General features: G+C 38.5%; 1 protein-coding gene across 7 annotated transcripts in view; it reads right to left on the bottom strand.

Annotated features, from left to right (window-relative positions):
• LOC122809244 (interferon-inducible GTPase 5-like) overlaps window positions 1–12,494 on the bottom strand; it is a 171,132-nt gene that overhangs the window by 64,448 nt on the left and 94,190 nt on the right. For 5 of the 7 annotated variants that reach the window (XM_044080566.1, XM_044080568.1, XM_044080569.1 and 2 more), the window contains one exon: window positions 9,354–9,465. The gene's annotated coding sequence lies outside the window, so the exon portion shown is untranslated. Of the gene's footprint in view, window positions 1–3,742; window positions 3,882–4,095; window positions 4,183–9,353; window positions 9,466–12,494 lie in introns of those variants that run through there. The other 2 variants (XM_044080571.1, XM_044080567.1) reach the window with 2 other exon arrangements.

Consider the following 12,494-nt stretch of genomic DNA (forward strand, 5'->3'; position numbering starts at 1 on the left):
AATGCAAACAGAAAATGATTGACATCGATAATTGGTTTAGTTTCTGGTGTCATTCTAAGGGGATCCAGTATCTTGTCAGCCTGGGATGACATGGTTGACAGACCTCGATGTTTTGCCAAAGATGGCCTTAATCTGTCACCCTGGGATTTCGGCTACTGGCAAAGGCTCTTGTCACACCAGTAATACCTTTTTTAGGCAGTGTCACAAGGACAAAATTCCCGACGTACAAATTCCATCTAAAAACAACCTCAAAGTTATGCTGCTAAATGCTCAGAGTCTCAACATGAAACTGCACTCACTGAAAGCAGTTCTCACCTTGGAAGACACAGACATTTGTGGAGTCACACAGACTTGGTTCAAGGCTGTGGAGAGCACCCTAAACATACCAGGTTACACCTCCTTCCACATGTTCAGACCACAAACTGAAGGCATGAAAACTAGAGGAGGAGGTGCATCAGCATTCATTAACGATAACTACACCTCCAGATTGGTTAAACAGTATGATTCCCTAGAGATACTTCAGGTGCAATTAACTGTTGGTAGGACACCTATTCAAGTCATTGCCAGCTACAGGCCCCCCTCCATGAATCAGGCCACCCACTCTGCCTGTTTGGATCTACTTCAGTCTATCAAGATACATCTGAACACCATGGTTTTGAGCAACATTAATTACCCATCCATTGACTGGGTAAATTACTCATGCTCAAACTCACTTGCCCAAAGGCTCCTCAACTTCGTTAACTCCAGTACCCTGGACCAGCTGGTTAACACCTCCACAAGGGGTACCAACATTCTGGATCTGGTGCTTACCAATAAGGGGGACCACTGTAGCACCCCAACTGTGAGATTTTCCCTGGTGAGATCTGAACACAAATCAGTCTCACTCAGAGTAACTATCACACCTGAACCCCCCCCCCCACCCCCAGCAGCAACTAGACTAAAAAGCTTCTCCCAAGCAAATTATAACCTCTTATACGATGGTATAAAAAATTTCACTGCACCATCCCGTTCAGATGGAACCAGCAACTATGTTGATTTCTACACCAATGCTTTATACAAAAAACACCTATATAACTGCATTGACTTGGCCATACCTGATAGAAATAAAACAAGCTCCTCAAGGAAGAGCAAACCTGCCTGGTGGACAACTGCCATTAGCAGACTTTACAATAAGAGGAAGGAATTGCTGTCTAAGAGTAAGAGGGAGCGAGCCGTAAACTGGAAACACTCCCTCCTCAGCTTAAATAAGCAAATAAGACTTCTTGTGAAGTCCTGTAAAGCAAGCTACAAATCCAAATTAACTTCCTGAACTAAGGACAACCATAAGGTGTTCTTTAGTTAAGTCCGTAACCTAAAAGTAAAGGCCCAGATTTGCTCTGAACTGGTAGTTAATGATACCACATATACTGAGCCTGTGGATGTAGCTAACCTGTTGGCCGACAGGTTCTGTGAAAACTTAACTCCTCTGTCCCCACCACAAATACCCCATGACATCTGTACCACCTGTCTCGACATCTGTACCACCTGTCTCCTACCTTGTATCTCTAAACAGTGGGTCATAAACTCCCTCTCTAAGGCCAAAAACATGGCATCTATGGGATTTGATAACATATTTATTTTATTTTATTTTATTTTATTTTACATTTGTTAACCGGGCTGGTCCAACTGGATGCATATCCTTTTTCAGTAGAGGCCCGAGGAGAAAAGCTCCAATCATAATCTTAAAACACAAAATCTCAAAACAAGTTATATAAAAAAATCCAGGTTATAACATCCCAGGCTGTGTCCTACATGGGCTCCAACAAGAATTAGCAACACCATTGGGTACTCTTTTCAATCATAGTCTAAGCACCGGCTTCATCCCAGCTGAATGGAAAATGGCCACTGTTATTCCCTTGCACAAAGGTGGTGTTTCCACTGACCCTGGGAACTACAGACCTGTTAGCCTGACTAGCCTTATCTGCAAGGCCATGGAGCAAATCATCATGGAACCTATCAACAAAGATATAGGTAATCTCCAAACACTTGAACCTAGTCAGTTTGGATCTGTCAAAGGGAGATCATGCCTGTTAAACCTGGTGGACTACTTCAAGATAGACACCAAGGCCCTGGATGAGGGGAAATCTGTGCATACAACCTACCTAGACTTAGCCAAGGCTTTTGATACTATCCCCCACTCAGGCTTCATTGACAAACTCACCCAGCTAAGTATCAATCTTTATATAGTTAGATGGGTCGTTAAATGGCTCACTGCTAGAACACATATAGTCAAAATAGGGGAATCCACCTCCAACAGCAGACCTGTAACCAGAGATGTTCCACAGGGATCAGTCCTGGGACCTCTACTGTTTAAAATGTATTTCTCCGAAGTACAAGCAAAAACTAAAAAAATGTACTATCATCCCTTTGGGTAAGGGCGATGTTCCTGCTAAGTGCCACATCAATAGCAACACCCAGTGGACACTCAGTGGTGAGAGACCTGGACACACAGGTTGACAGCAACCTTACCTTTGATCACCATGTCTCCACAGTGGTAAGAAGGGCATTCTGTATTGCTCATCTCATAAGTAAGGGCATTGCCTCCAGCAAAAAAAAAAGTTATAAACTCCCTGTACTCTTCCCTCATCAGGTCAATAATTTAGTACAATGCCCCTTTTGGTATGTACCTTTCCAAGCACCTAAAGCAATTGGAGAGACAACAAAGGTTTCTCACAAGGAAGGTTCAAGGTCTTTAGCATCTCTCCTATGTGGATCGTCTGAAATCACTGTCACTTTATTCCATTTCATACAGTCTAAGAGGCGATCTCTGCCTTGCATAAATGGCAATCTCTGACCCTGCTTTATTGGAAATGCTGCACATCCACAAGTCAAATGGTACATGGGTTGCTCACTCTAAAGACTTGAACCTGGTATGTGACATTAATAGAACCTGCTGGAGGGACAGATTTGTCTCCCAGAGGGTAACACACCTTTGGAACAGACTCCCACTTCATGTCAAACAGAGCACCTCATTAGCCCTCTTGAAACACAAGTTGGACAACTGGATGGGTAACCATAAATTCACCCTGGGGGCTTCACCTATGTCCCTCTTGGACAGGGGCATTAGGTGCTGATCGTGGAATAAGGGTAGAACTTGGCTAGGCTTGTAAAGGCCCTTGGGCTATTAGTTTAGGAACTTCCTATGATATGCACACAAACACATTTATACTGACACATATAAAAACATGCTGAGATACATGCCCACATACACCCAAACGCACACACTGACAAACACACACACCCACACACCTATCCACTTATTCAAAAGCAGTTAGACATTATCCACATTTTGACAGAAAAGAACTCCCTAACTCCAAGAGTACAATCATTCCTGACTGCTTTTATTCAAAGCACTTTGAAAAGTAACAAAGAATATTATGAATATCAAATCATCTTCGTTCTTTTTTGCTTTAGGAAAAAAATCCTCTTTCATAATTACTCCAATATTCTGCACCTTTTGCAGTCTTTTTTCACCCCCATCTTGTTTTCATACTGCTTTCAATGCATTTTTTATGTTAAGCTAGAAAAACACAAACCCAAGCGTCTTTAAATTTTTAGAAAAATGAATGAGTCATACAATGCGGAACAAAAATGAACATCCTCTCCTGCTCCATCCAGTGATTCTCAATTACAACTATGATAAATAAAGAACCAAACGTATTCTGTAGTTCACAAACGTTTTTAGTTCATTTTAACTTCTCACCTTTAGGTTAAAATGATGCAGATTGTAAGGAACTCTCTCATGGGATAGTGACCTAAATGGAATTCTTGCTAAAATATACGTTTTACATACACTAATAACGCTGCATACAAGCTAGTCTGTAGAAGGTGTTTCACTTCCAGTATTACTTTGAGGAATGAACCATGAACCTAAGGAGGGGAGTGATGAAAAAAAAACTTAAGTCTGTTAAGTTAAACACTCCCAACATACTCTTTTTTTTTTTTTTTCCTGGAAGCAGTAACACAGTAACATGTCACTGGAAAAAAAGGTGTGTCTTGGGTGTAGTCTTTAATGCAGTAGCCCACAAAGAAATTCAAAAATGAAACTCAAGTTACCTCTGTTCTCAACGCTGTTAAATTTGACACATTTTTGGTTTTGTTCAGTGCTTCTTCTCTTTTTAAGATTTCCTCTGAAACTGGAAACTGAAACTTTTAAATTCATTAGTTCAAACTTTAGTTTTTGAGCCTGTAATCTGAAACCTGGATTCGTACTGCACAGTCCAGCCTGTTCTGTGGGCAAAACAACATATCTGTTGCTACATGTATCAATGTAGTATGCTGATTTTTTTTCAGCTTTTGGTGGCACGTTTAAAATTATACATATTTATTTCTGTTAAAGTGAACTTTTAGATGTTTAGATAGTGCAAATGATGCTTCAGAAAAGCCCAGTTAATGGGCATGTGACTTACAAATGATCTGGTCGTCTATGCTACCTCCCAGGCTTTTGAGTTAATAAATGTGCAGTTGTAACTTCTAAGTGTCTACCTCTACCCACCAGCAACAGCAAGTACTGCAGTTAACTCTGGGTTGTTATGCGGGTGACCAATACCCTCACCAGTGTGAAGGTTTTCTTTTCATACTCTTGCATGTCATTAGCACAACATTCTCACACTATGTAGCTTAGCTACAGAGTTCAAAGGTGGCAGCAAAGTTTATGAAAAGCACATCTTGTATGCAGTAAATCTAAGTCTCTCAGGCAAGTAACAGTTAAGACCAAAAGCCTTTCAGTGTTTATTAGACCAAAAGCCTTTCAGTGTTTATTAGACCAAAAGCCCATCAGTTTTTCTTTGCAACAGTAGATGAATAAATTCTAATCCCAAACAGCTATAATTGGGCTTCTGTGAAGCAGCAGTAACACTCAGCAGCCATCCCTAAAGTTCAGGTTAACAGAAATAAATCAGTCTGATTTTGTTTTTCAGACTTTTATCATCAGTAAATTAAAACAGACATGTTATATTTCATTTGCTATTCAACATAAAACCTGGGTATTGCTTCTGTTTCATACATTGACTGCAAATGATACACTAGAAATTATTTCTGGTTACATAAGTAGGTCTTCTAATTAATATTATGTCAATCAGTTGAAGCAGATGTGCACAAAGACACGCGTATATGAAATAGGCAACATGTCATATCTGCTGACCATAAATGAAAATATTTTAATGAAGACAGAGCAAAAAATTATGCTTTTACATTTCTTTTACTCCCACAGATGTGCCAGGGGCATTTTTTCTCTACAGACTCTGGGATGACAGTCCTATTTTGTCAACAAAAAAGTGGTACTAGGTATACCAAGTGGAATTTTTCCTCCTCATTTCACCATATAGTGTTTTTGACATTTGCACAGTTAACAAAATAAAACAGTTTAATTGAATAAAAGTTTGCAGGCAGTATTCTGTGCTTACTGTGCAGATTCAGACTTACGCCGTTGTAAAAATGAAGTCACATCATTCAACACCAAACTTCAAGTTAATCGATTTAACACAGAAACCCAAACATGACAAAGCAGCAGTACAATCCTGCAAAGTAAGCAGTTTTGTCAGTTTGAACAGTCACTGATCTGGAAGAGCATATTCTGCTGCTAGTGTGATCCTATCTTTCAATAAGCTGCACACACACACACACACACACACACACACACACACACACACACACACACACACACACACACACACACAACATTTTAAAGAGTTACTTGCTAGATAAATTTTAAAGAGTTTGCTCAATAGGAATAACCGTTCTATAATTTCTTACTATTTATTGATTATTATAATGTAATTAATGGTGCGCGTGTGTTTGCATGTGCATGCTCACATGTGTGTGCATGCGGGCATGTATATGAGCATGTGTATATGTGTCTGCTCATGTTTTTGTTTGTCTATGTGTACTTCTGACTATAGCTCCAAAATTAATGGCCAGCAATGTTCCTACTTAGTTTAGGAAGAAAATATTTTATCAGTACAAATCTGAAAAAAGGTACATTAGGGTCAGTGAAAGACATGCACCAGCTATTTATCATCGTGAAAACAGTCTCAAGCAAACTACAGCAGGAAACCTTAGTCTTAATACTGGGCTAAAGAGGTATTAGCGAGCTGGCCATACTCAAACACTGTTAACCAGGGTTGTGATCATTATGAACATCATTTTTTAGTTCAAAGACTTTGCAGTTGACTGTTTTGGCATAAAGAATACTTCATTCCAGTGTTATGAAGTAGAACACATGAGCACAGCATGGGAAAACAGATGTAAATGGATATTGGTTTTTGATATTTGATAAAAGACAAATTTATTATTCCAGGGATAAAAATTCAAAGGGGGATATTCCAGGGTGACACGCTGTCACTGTTGCTCTTTTGTCTTGCCCTTAACCAATTAAGTTGTCTACTTAACAGATTAGGTCATAACTACATTTTGGCTCCTAGAAAAAACAAAGTGTAAAGACTTCTCATCTTCTTTTTGTAGATGATTTAAAATTTTATAGTTCATCAGATGAGGAACTGAAAGCACGACTGAAAATGGTCAAAATATTTTCAGATGATATAAGAATGGAATTTGGCATTGATAAATGTGCAAAAGCAACCTTTAAAGCAGAAAAGCTGCAGCACCAAAAAAACATCAGTTTGGGACAGGAAAGTGATATAAAAGAAGTTAAGCAAGAGGGAGTATATACATATTTGGGAACTGATGAAGGATCAGCAATAAAACATGAACAAATGTGAATAAAACTTAGTAAGGAGTACTTTAGAGGACTTTAATACCAAAAACAGTGTTGACATCTTGGAACAAAGCTCAAGCTATAAACCAGTTCGATTTTCCTGTCCTAACTTGCTGTTTTGGAGTGATTGACTGGCCCCAAAAGTTGTTGGATAGCTTGGACAGGAAAGCAAGAAGAATGCTTCAGGCTCATCAAATGATTTATAAAAATCAGTGCATACCAAGACTATATATCCCCATTCTGAAGGAGGTATGGGCTTCCTCGAAATTGATTACATGCATAGATCTGCAATCATGGTAATGCATACATATCTGCTGACCTCACAAGATCCAAATGCAGTGAAAGTTTTGAAACATTAGGAGAATAAGTCTAAAATGACTTCCCTGGTTAGTTTATCAGAAACATATGTCAAGCGGGAATGGAAATTATACCAGAAGTAGATAAAAATCAGCAGCAACTGAACGTGCCAAAAAAACAAAAGAAGAAATGTAAGTTGAAGGATCAGATGAGAAGGCAAGAAATGGTGAAAATGCATAAGTATAGTTGCAAGTATAGAAAACTCTTGGAAGAGCCTCATGCTGATTAGGATCGAATGCAGGAATGGTTAAGAGAGGTGAATTTAAACCAAAAGACGAAAGGTTAATATTGGCGGCCCAAGACAGTGGACTACGTACACGTTGGTTTACAAAGTTCATTGAATATGTGGGTGAAATAGACAAATGTAGGTCTTGTAAACAGAACTGGAAACAGTCGCACATCTTATTGCTGGTTGTGATATACTGATGGCAGAAGGACTGTATACTGAAAGGCATAATAATGCGGCAAGACTGCTGCACTGGGGATTGTGCAAACATTATAATATTGAAGTAGCTGAAAAAACACTGGAAACATTAGCCACAAAGCATTGCAGAAAATTATGAAGTTTATATCACATGAGATCACCCATTACCAACAGTTCAAAAAACAGATGCAAGAAAACCAGATACAGTAGTCCAGAAAAAGAAGACAAAAGTAGTATACATCATTGAAACTGCTACAACCAGTGACTACAGTGTCTTACATACACAGAGAAACAAAGCCATAAATACCGAGATTTGCAGGCAGAAATGAGGGCAGTGTGGAAGCAGGATACCCAAACAGTTTCAATAGTAATAGGAGCAATGGGTTTTATAAAAAAAGAATTTACAATTGTACTTAGATATGTTACCGATGCATGTAACTTTGTATGAATTGCAGGAGTCATTACTAGGCACACTGCAGGTGATGTGAAGAGCACTTCTGGCTAACATCAAAGACTGAAACAATACTAATTTCATGAACTTTAATTGTACTTTGACTTAGGAATGGGGTCCATTCCCGTCGTGTTATTTGAATCCTAAAAGAGTTGGAGAAATTGAAAAAAATATATACAGTGGACCACATAATACAACAGAATACCACAATTTGCCATAGGACAAATGGAAGAACTTACTGCTGTCCCTCTGTGTCAGCTCATCTTTGTGCAGTTCGACCATCATTTTACAGTGTCTCATCTCTGTCATGCTTACAGTTTCGCTCCTGTACCAACTGCCTGTTACCCACTACAGTCACCGTTTGATGCAACAAACCTCATGCTCTTAGAACCTCTGCTGGTTGCACTGTGTCAGTACCAAAGATGCACAACAGATTTGGAAATTCTAACTTCACTGCTTAGGTTTGCAAAATATAGGACAAACTACTTTATGAGATAAAATCACTTTCCACTAAACTCTTGTTTAAAGACTTTTTAGAGACTCCTGCTCGATAAAACTGGGCATGTAACTGTAGTATAGCATAACTTTATTCACACCAAAGACTCAGTTTCCCAACACCATGCAAAAGTTGTCCTAATTCCCAATAATATATGTGACAGCAGTTCACAGTACAGGTAGATTTCTACCGTTAGTTAAATTAATACTGTTATATATGGCTCTCTGTTGCAATTGCAAGATTTGCTTTGATAAGTCTAAAGATAAAAAAAAACATATAAATAAATGGACTGAGAATACAAGAGAAGACAGAATGCCAAACATTGCTCTTCTCCATTAAAATTGTTTTTTTTTTGGGGGGGGGGGGACAAGCCTAGCCCCCTTACTCTCATACAGACCCTCTTAACTTAGACACACACACACACACACACACACACACACACACACACACACACACACACACACACACACACACATCAACTCCAAGATGGCCATACCTTGGAAAAAAAGAATATTCTGACAAAAAGCAATCTCAGACTTGATATTTGTAACTCTAGATTTCTAGACATTTGATTGCAACATCTCTGGAGTTGACCATGTTGGTCCTGAGATTTTAAATGGTTACTGCAATACATAGCTTAAGATTTCCTGTACTTAAGTTAAAAGCTTGCTTATCTTATGCTGTTCTTGTTGGCCTGTATGTTTTACTATATATGCTAATGCAATAAGAAATAAATAATTAAGCAAGAAAATATGCCTTGCATTACCTAAGACAAGTTTTCTAGTACCACATTTAGTGGCTGGACAGCCGTTTGCTCATAACTTTCATTGTATTTTTTTCTATGGCAATGTTACACTCATTTGTTACTTACCACTTTTGTTAAATAGTCTGTGCTCATACGCTTATAAAATATTGCTGTTTGTTTTTCTTCCAACTTTGTATTATTATATGGAGACTTCTCTCTGGAATTCCACTGGTCATTCCTGGTTAACAAATAGAAGTAAATAAATATATTGGTAGACAGTAAGTTAAAATGTGACTATCATGTAAATTATATTAACTATGCCAGTTACAGAATAATTGACTCAGTGTTGTGACACAAAATGTCACATGATACTTATGCGATAAAATTGGCTCCCTATTGAAATGTCGGCACTCGAAATGTCAAGTACCAAAAACCTGAAAAAAAAAGACAAAAAAACACAGGAGAAGAGTGAATCCTAAAAATCGCTCTTTTCCTTAAAACCTCTTTTTGTGGCAGGCAAATCCCCATGTACCCCACAAGCCAAAACTTATATATACAACTCCAAGATAGCCATACCTCAGACAAAAGGGAATATTCCTAGAAATGGCATCTTGGACTTGATATATACAAGCCTGAACCTTTGAGCATTCAGTCTCCACGTCTTATGTTAATTCCCCATTGCCTTTTTAGGCAAGATAAAATTGATGGACATCCAAATTGATGCATAAAATTCTTGCAATGTGAGGAAAGCTCTCTTTTATGCTAGAAGACTGAAAATAAAGTGTGCGATATGGATGTGTCCCTGCCCTTTTAGAGTGCGGCAGTTTGTATTACTACTTAAACTTGTTTCTAAGTCTATCAAGCACTTTCCATATTACAGTGTTTAATGCTTATCACTCATTCACTTCTGATGAAACTGTTGAAGTAACATCTATTTTCAGTTGTAAGAATCTAAAATCTAGACAGCATAACTCACAGGCCAGTGATGAGGTACTACGTGTTCAGGAAATCATAAATAATGTCAAATGCCATAAGAGAAATTATATACTACATATTGTGATAACATGTCATTTGTTTGTTCTACCCAAACTGTTTTCCTATCTTTAGTCAAATTATAAAAAGATAGTCATATTAACTGTAACAGCCAAAGTCTACATTATAAGCAGTGCATCTATTTTTAGAGATTTCACAGAGAGCAAGTACCCAAATTAAATGAGGCTCTTACTAGCAAAAAATGGAACTGTGTTTTAAACAAACCCAATATTTCAAGTGGAAACTTTGGGCTATTTTGCAATACACTTAAAAGGACAGCATTACCAAATATGGCCCATTCAAAACGGATGCAGAAAATTTAAAAAAAATCATAATTGTGGGACTATAAATTAAAATAAAAAAAAAAAACTATACATTAGAAGTAATGACTACTTCCCTACTATGATGCATTTCTCTCAATTAGTAGCAAAACCAAGAATAATCTCGCAAACAAGAGCTTCCAGAACAATCTGTGGAACTACAACATCGTACAAGCTCCGACTTGCTGCATAGATTGAAAATAACCATAAAGCTTTTTTTACAGTAATATAAGCTAAGTTAAGGGTACTTCCCATGGCTGTAGTGCTCTTATGGCTAATGGGATAATGCATTTTGAATCGCAAAATAATGCCAACATCTCAACAGGTAGCACAAATATTAGTAAGCCAGTACTCACAGTATAATCAATCAAAGATTCACAGATGTATACCAGGCTCATGACCACCAGGGCCTTTATAAGCCTAGCCATGCAATCCAAATGTATCTCATGGGTTATTGTGCCTTAAATATTATTTTAAGGGGTGTATGCTAGGTAGAGCATGATTTAATGGCTGCAACTATCCATCAAAGGCATAGGTGTTAAACCAGGATTGAATTTCCAATTTCTAATCACTGGTCCATGTTGTGCTTGAATAGGGTTAGGGAAGAGCTCTGCTTCACATGGCTGGGAAGCTTATTACAGAGAATGGGAATTCTCTAAGAAAGATATCTGTCCCTCCAACATGTCCTAATTAAGTCATCAACAAAGTTTAAATCCTTAAATATAGTAGTACTGGTGCTCTTCATTTTGCAGATATGCAAATGGCCACTCAGAGTGAGATCCAAGGATGCCTTGTGTGCCAGTTGTAAATTGCTTCTCTGTAGGAAACAGAGTGTAGAGATAGGGCTTTGAGGTGATCAACAAAGGACATTGTGTTTATGCACTGTATTCTTTTTTTGAGGATCCTTTGTTGCATGTGTCTGGTCAGGTACATACGGAAGGAGGCATTATACCCAATGAGGAGTCTAAAGATGGTTAAGAACAGTGCCATGATGACTTCCCTGGACCTCGATACTATGCCCTTACTTATAAGCTGAGTGACATAGAATGATTTTCTTACAGCCCTAGACACATGTTGGTAAAATGACAGGTTATTATATACATGAGTCAACTTTTAGAGGTGTTTTACCAATGAGGTATTTACCTTCAGTGGCCAATTTCCAAAACGTTACCAGTACACATTTCTTGGCATTGAGTTTTTAAGCTGTTGCTTTGGCACCAGTCATTTGTCTGTGTTAGACTTTCCTATAAGATTTTACCATCTTGGGGGGGGGGGGTCCTATCATTGCTTCTAGCTTGTAATCATCTGCAAACTTGGTAAGCCAAAGGCACTTGACATTGGCCTTGACTTCTGAAAAATACACACCAAACAGGAGTGTACCCACTACAGACCCCTGGGAGACTACAATGGTGACTGCCTTTTTGTGGAGGTGGTCTCTCCCATTCTAACTTCCTGGGTTCTGTCTGGGAGCTAAGTAGCTAACAAACTAGCTATCCAGTGAGTTACATGGGCTTTATGCCTAATTCCATGAGCTTGTTTACAATGCCTGAGTGAGGTCTAGTGTCAAATGCCTTAGATAGGTTAAGGTAGGCAGTATGTACTGTTTTGCCCTCACCCATTGCCTTGGTGACCTTCTAAAATAAGTCCACTAGGTTCAGAAGGCATGTCCTGCCTTTGCCAAAGCTAAACTGTGCTGGATCCAGAGTCTGAAGGTTTTCTATGTCATTGTTAATCATTTATATCATGATGTTTTCCATGGCTTTGCATATAAAACTAGTCAGACTAATGGTTCTGCAGTTCCTGAGGTCTATTGAAGGTCCAACCTTTGGTAAAGGATGACCATTGCAGTCTTTCATTCATGTGGCATGAAGCCACTGTGGAGGCTATGGCTAAATAGTGACACCAGTGGCCATGA

The sequence above is a fragment of the Protopterus annectens genome, chromosome 8.part0 (assembly GCF_019279795.1).
Source record: "Protopterus annectens isolate FY-2018-M chromosome 8.part0, PAN1.0, whole genome shotgun sequence".
Lineage (NCBI taxonomy): Eukaryota > Metazoa > Chordata > Ceratodontiformes > Protopteridae > Protopterus > Protopterus annectens.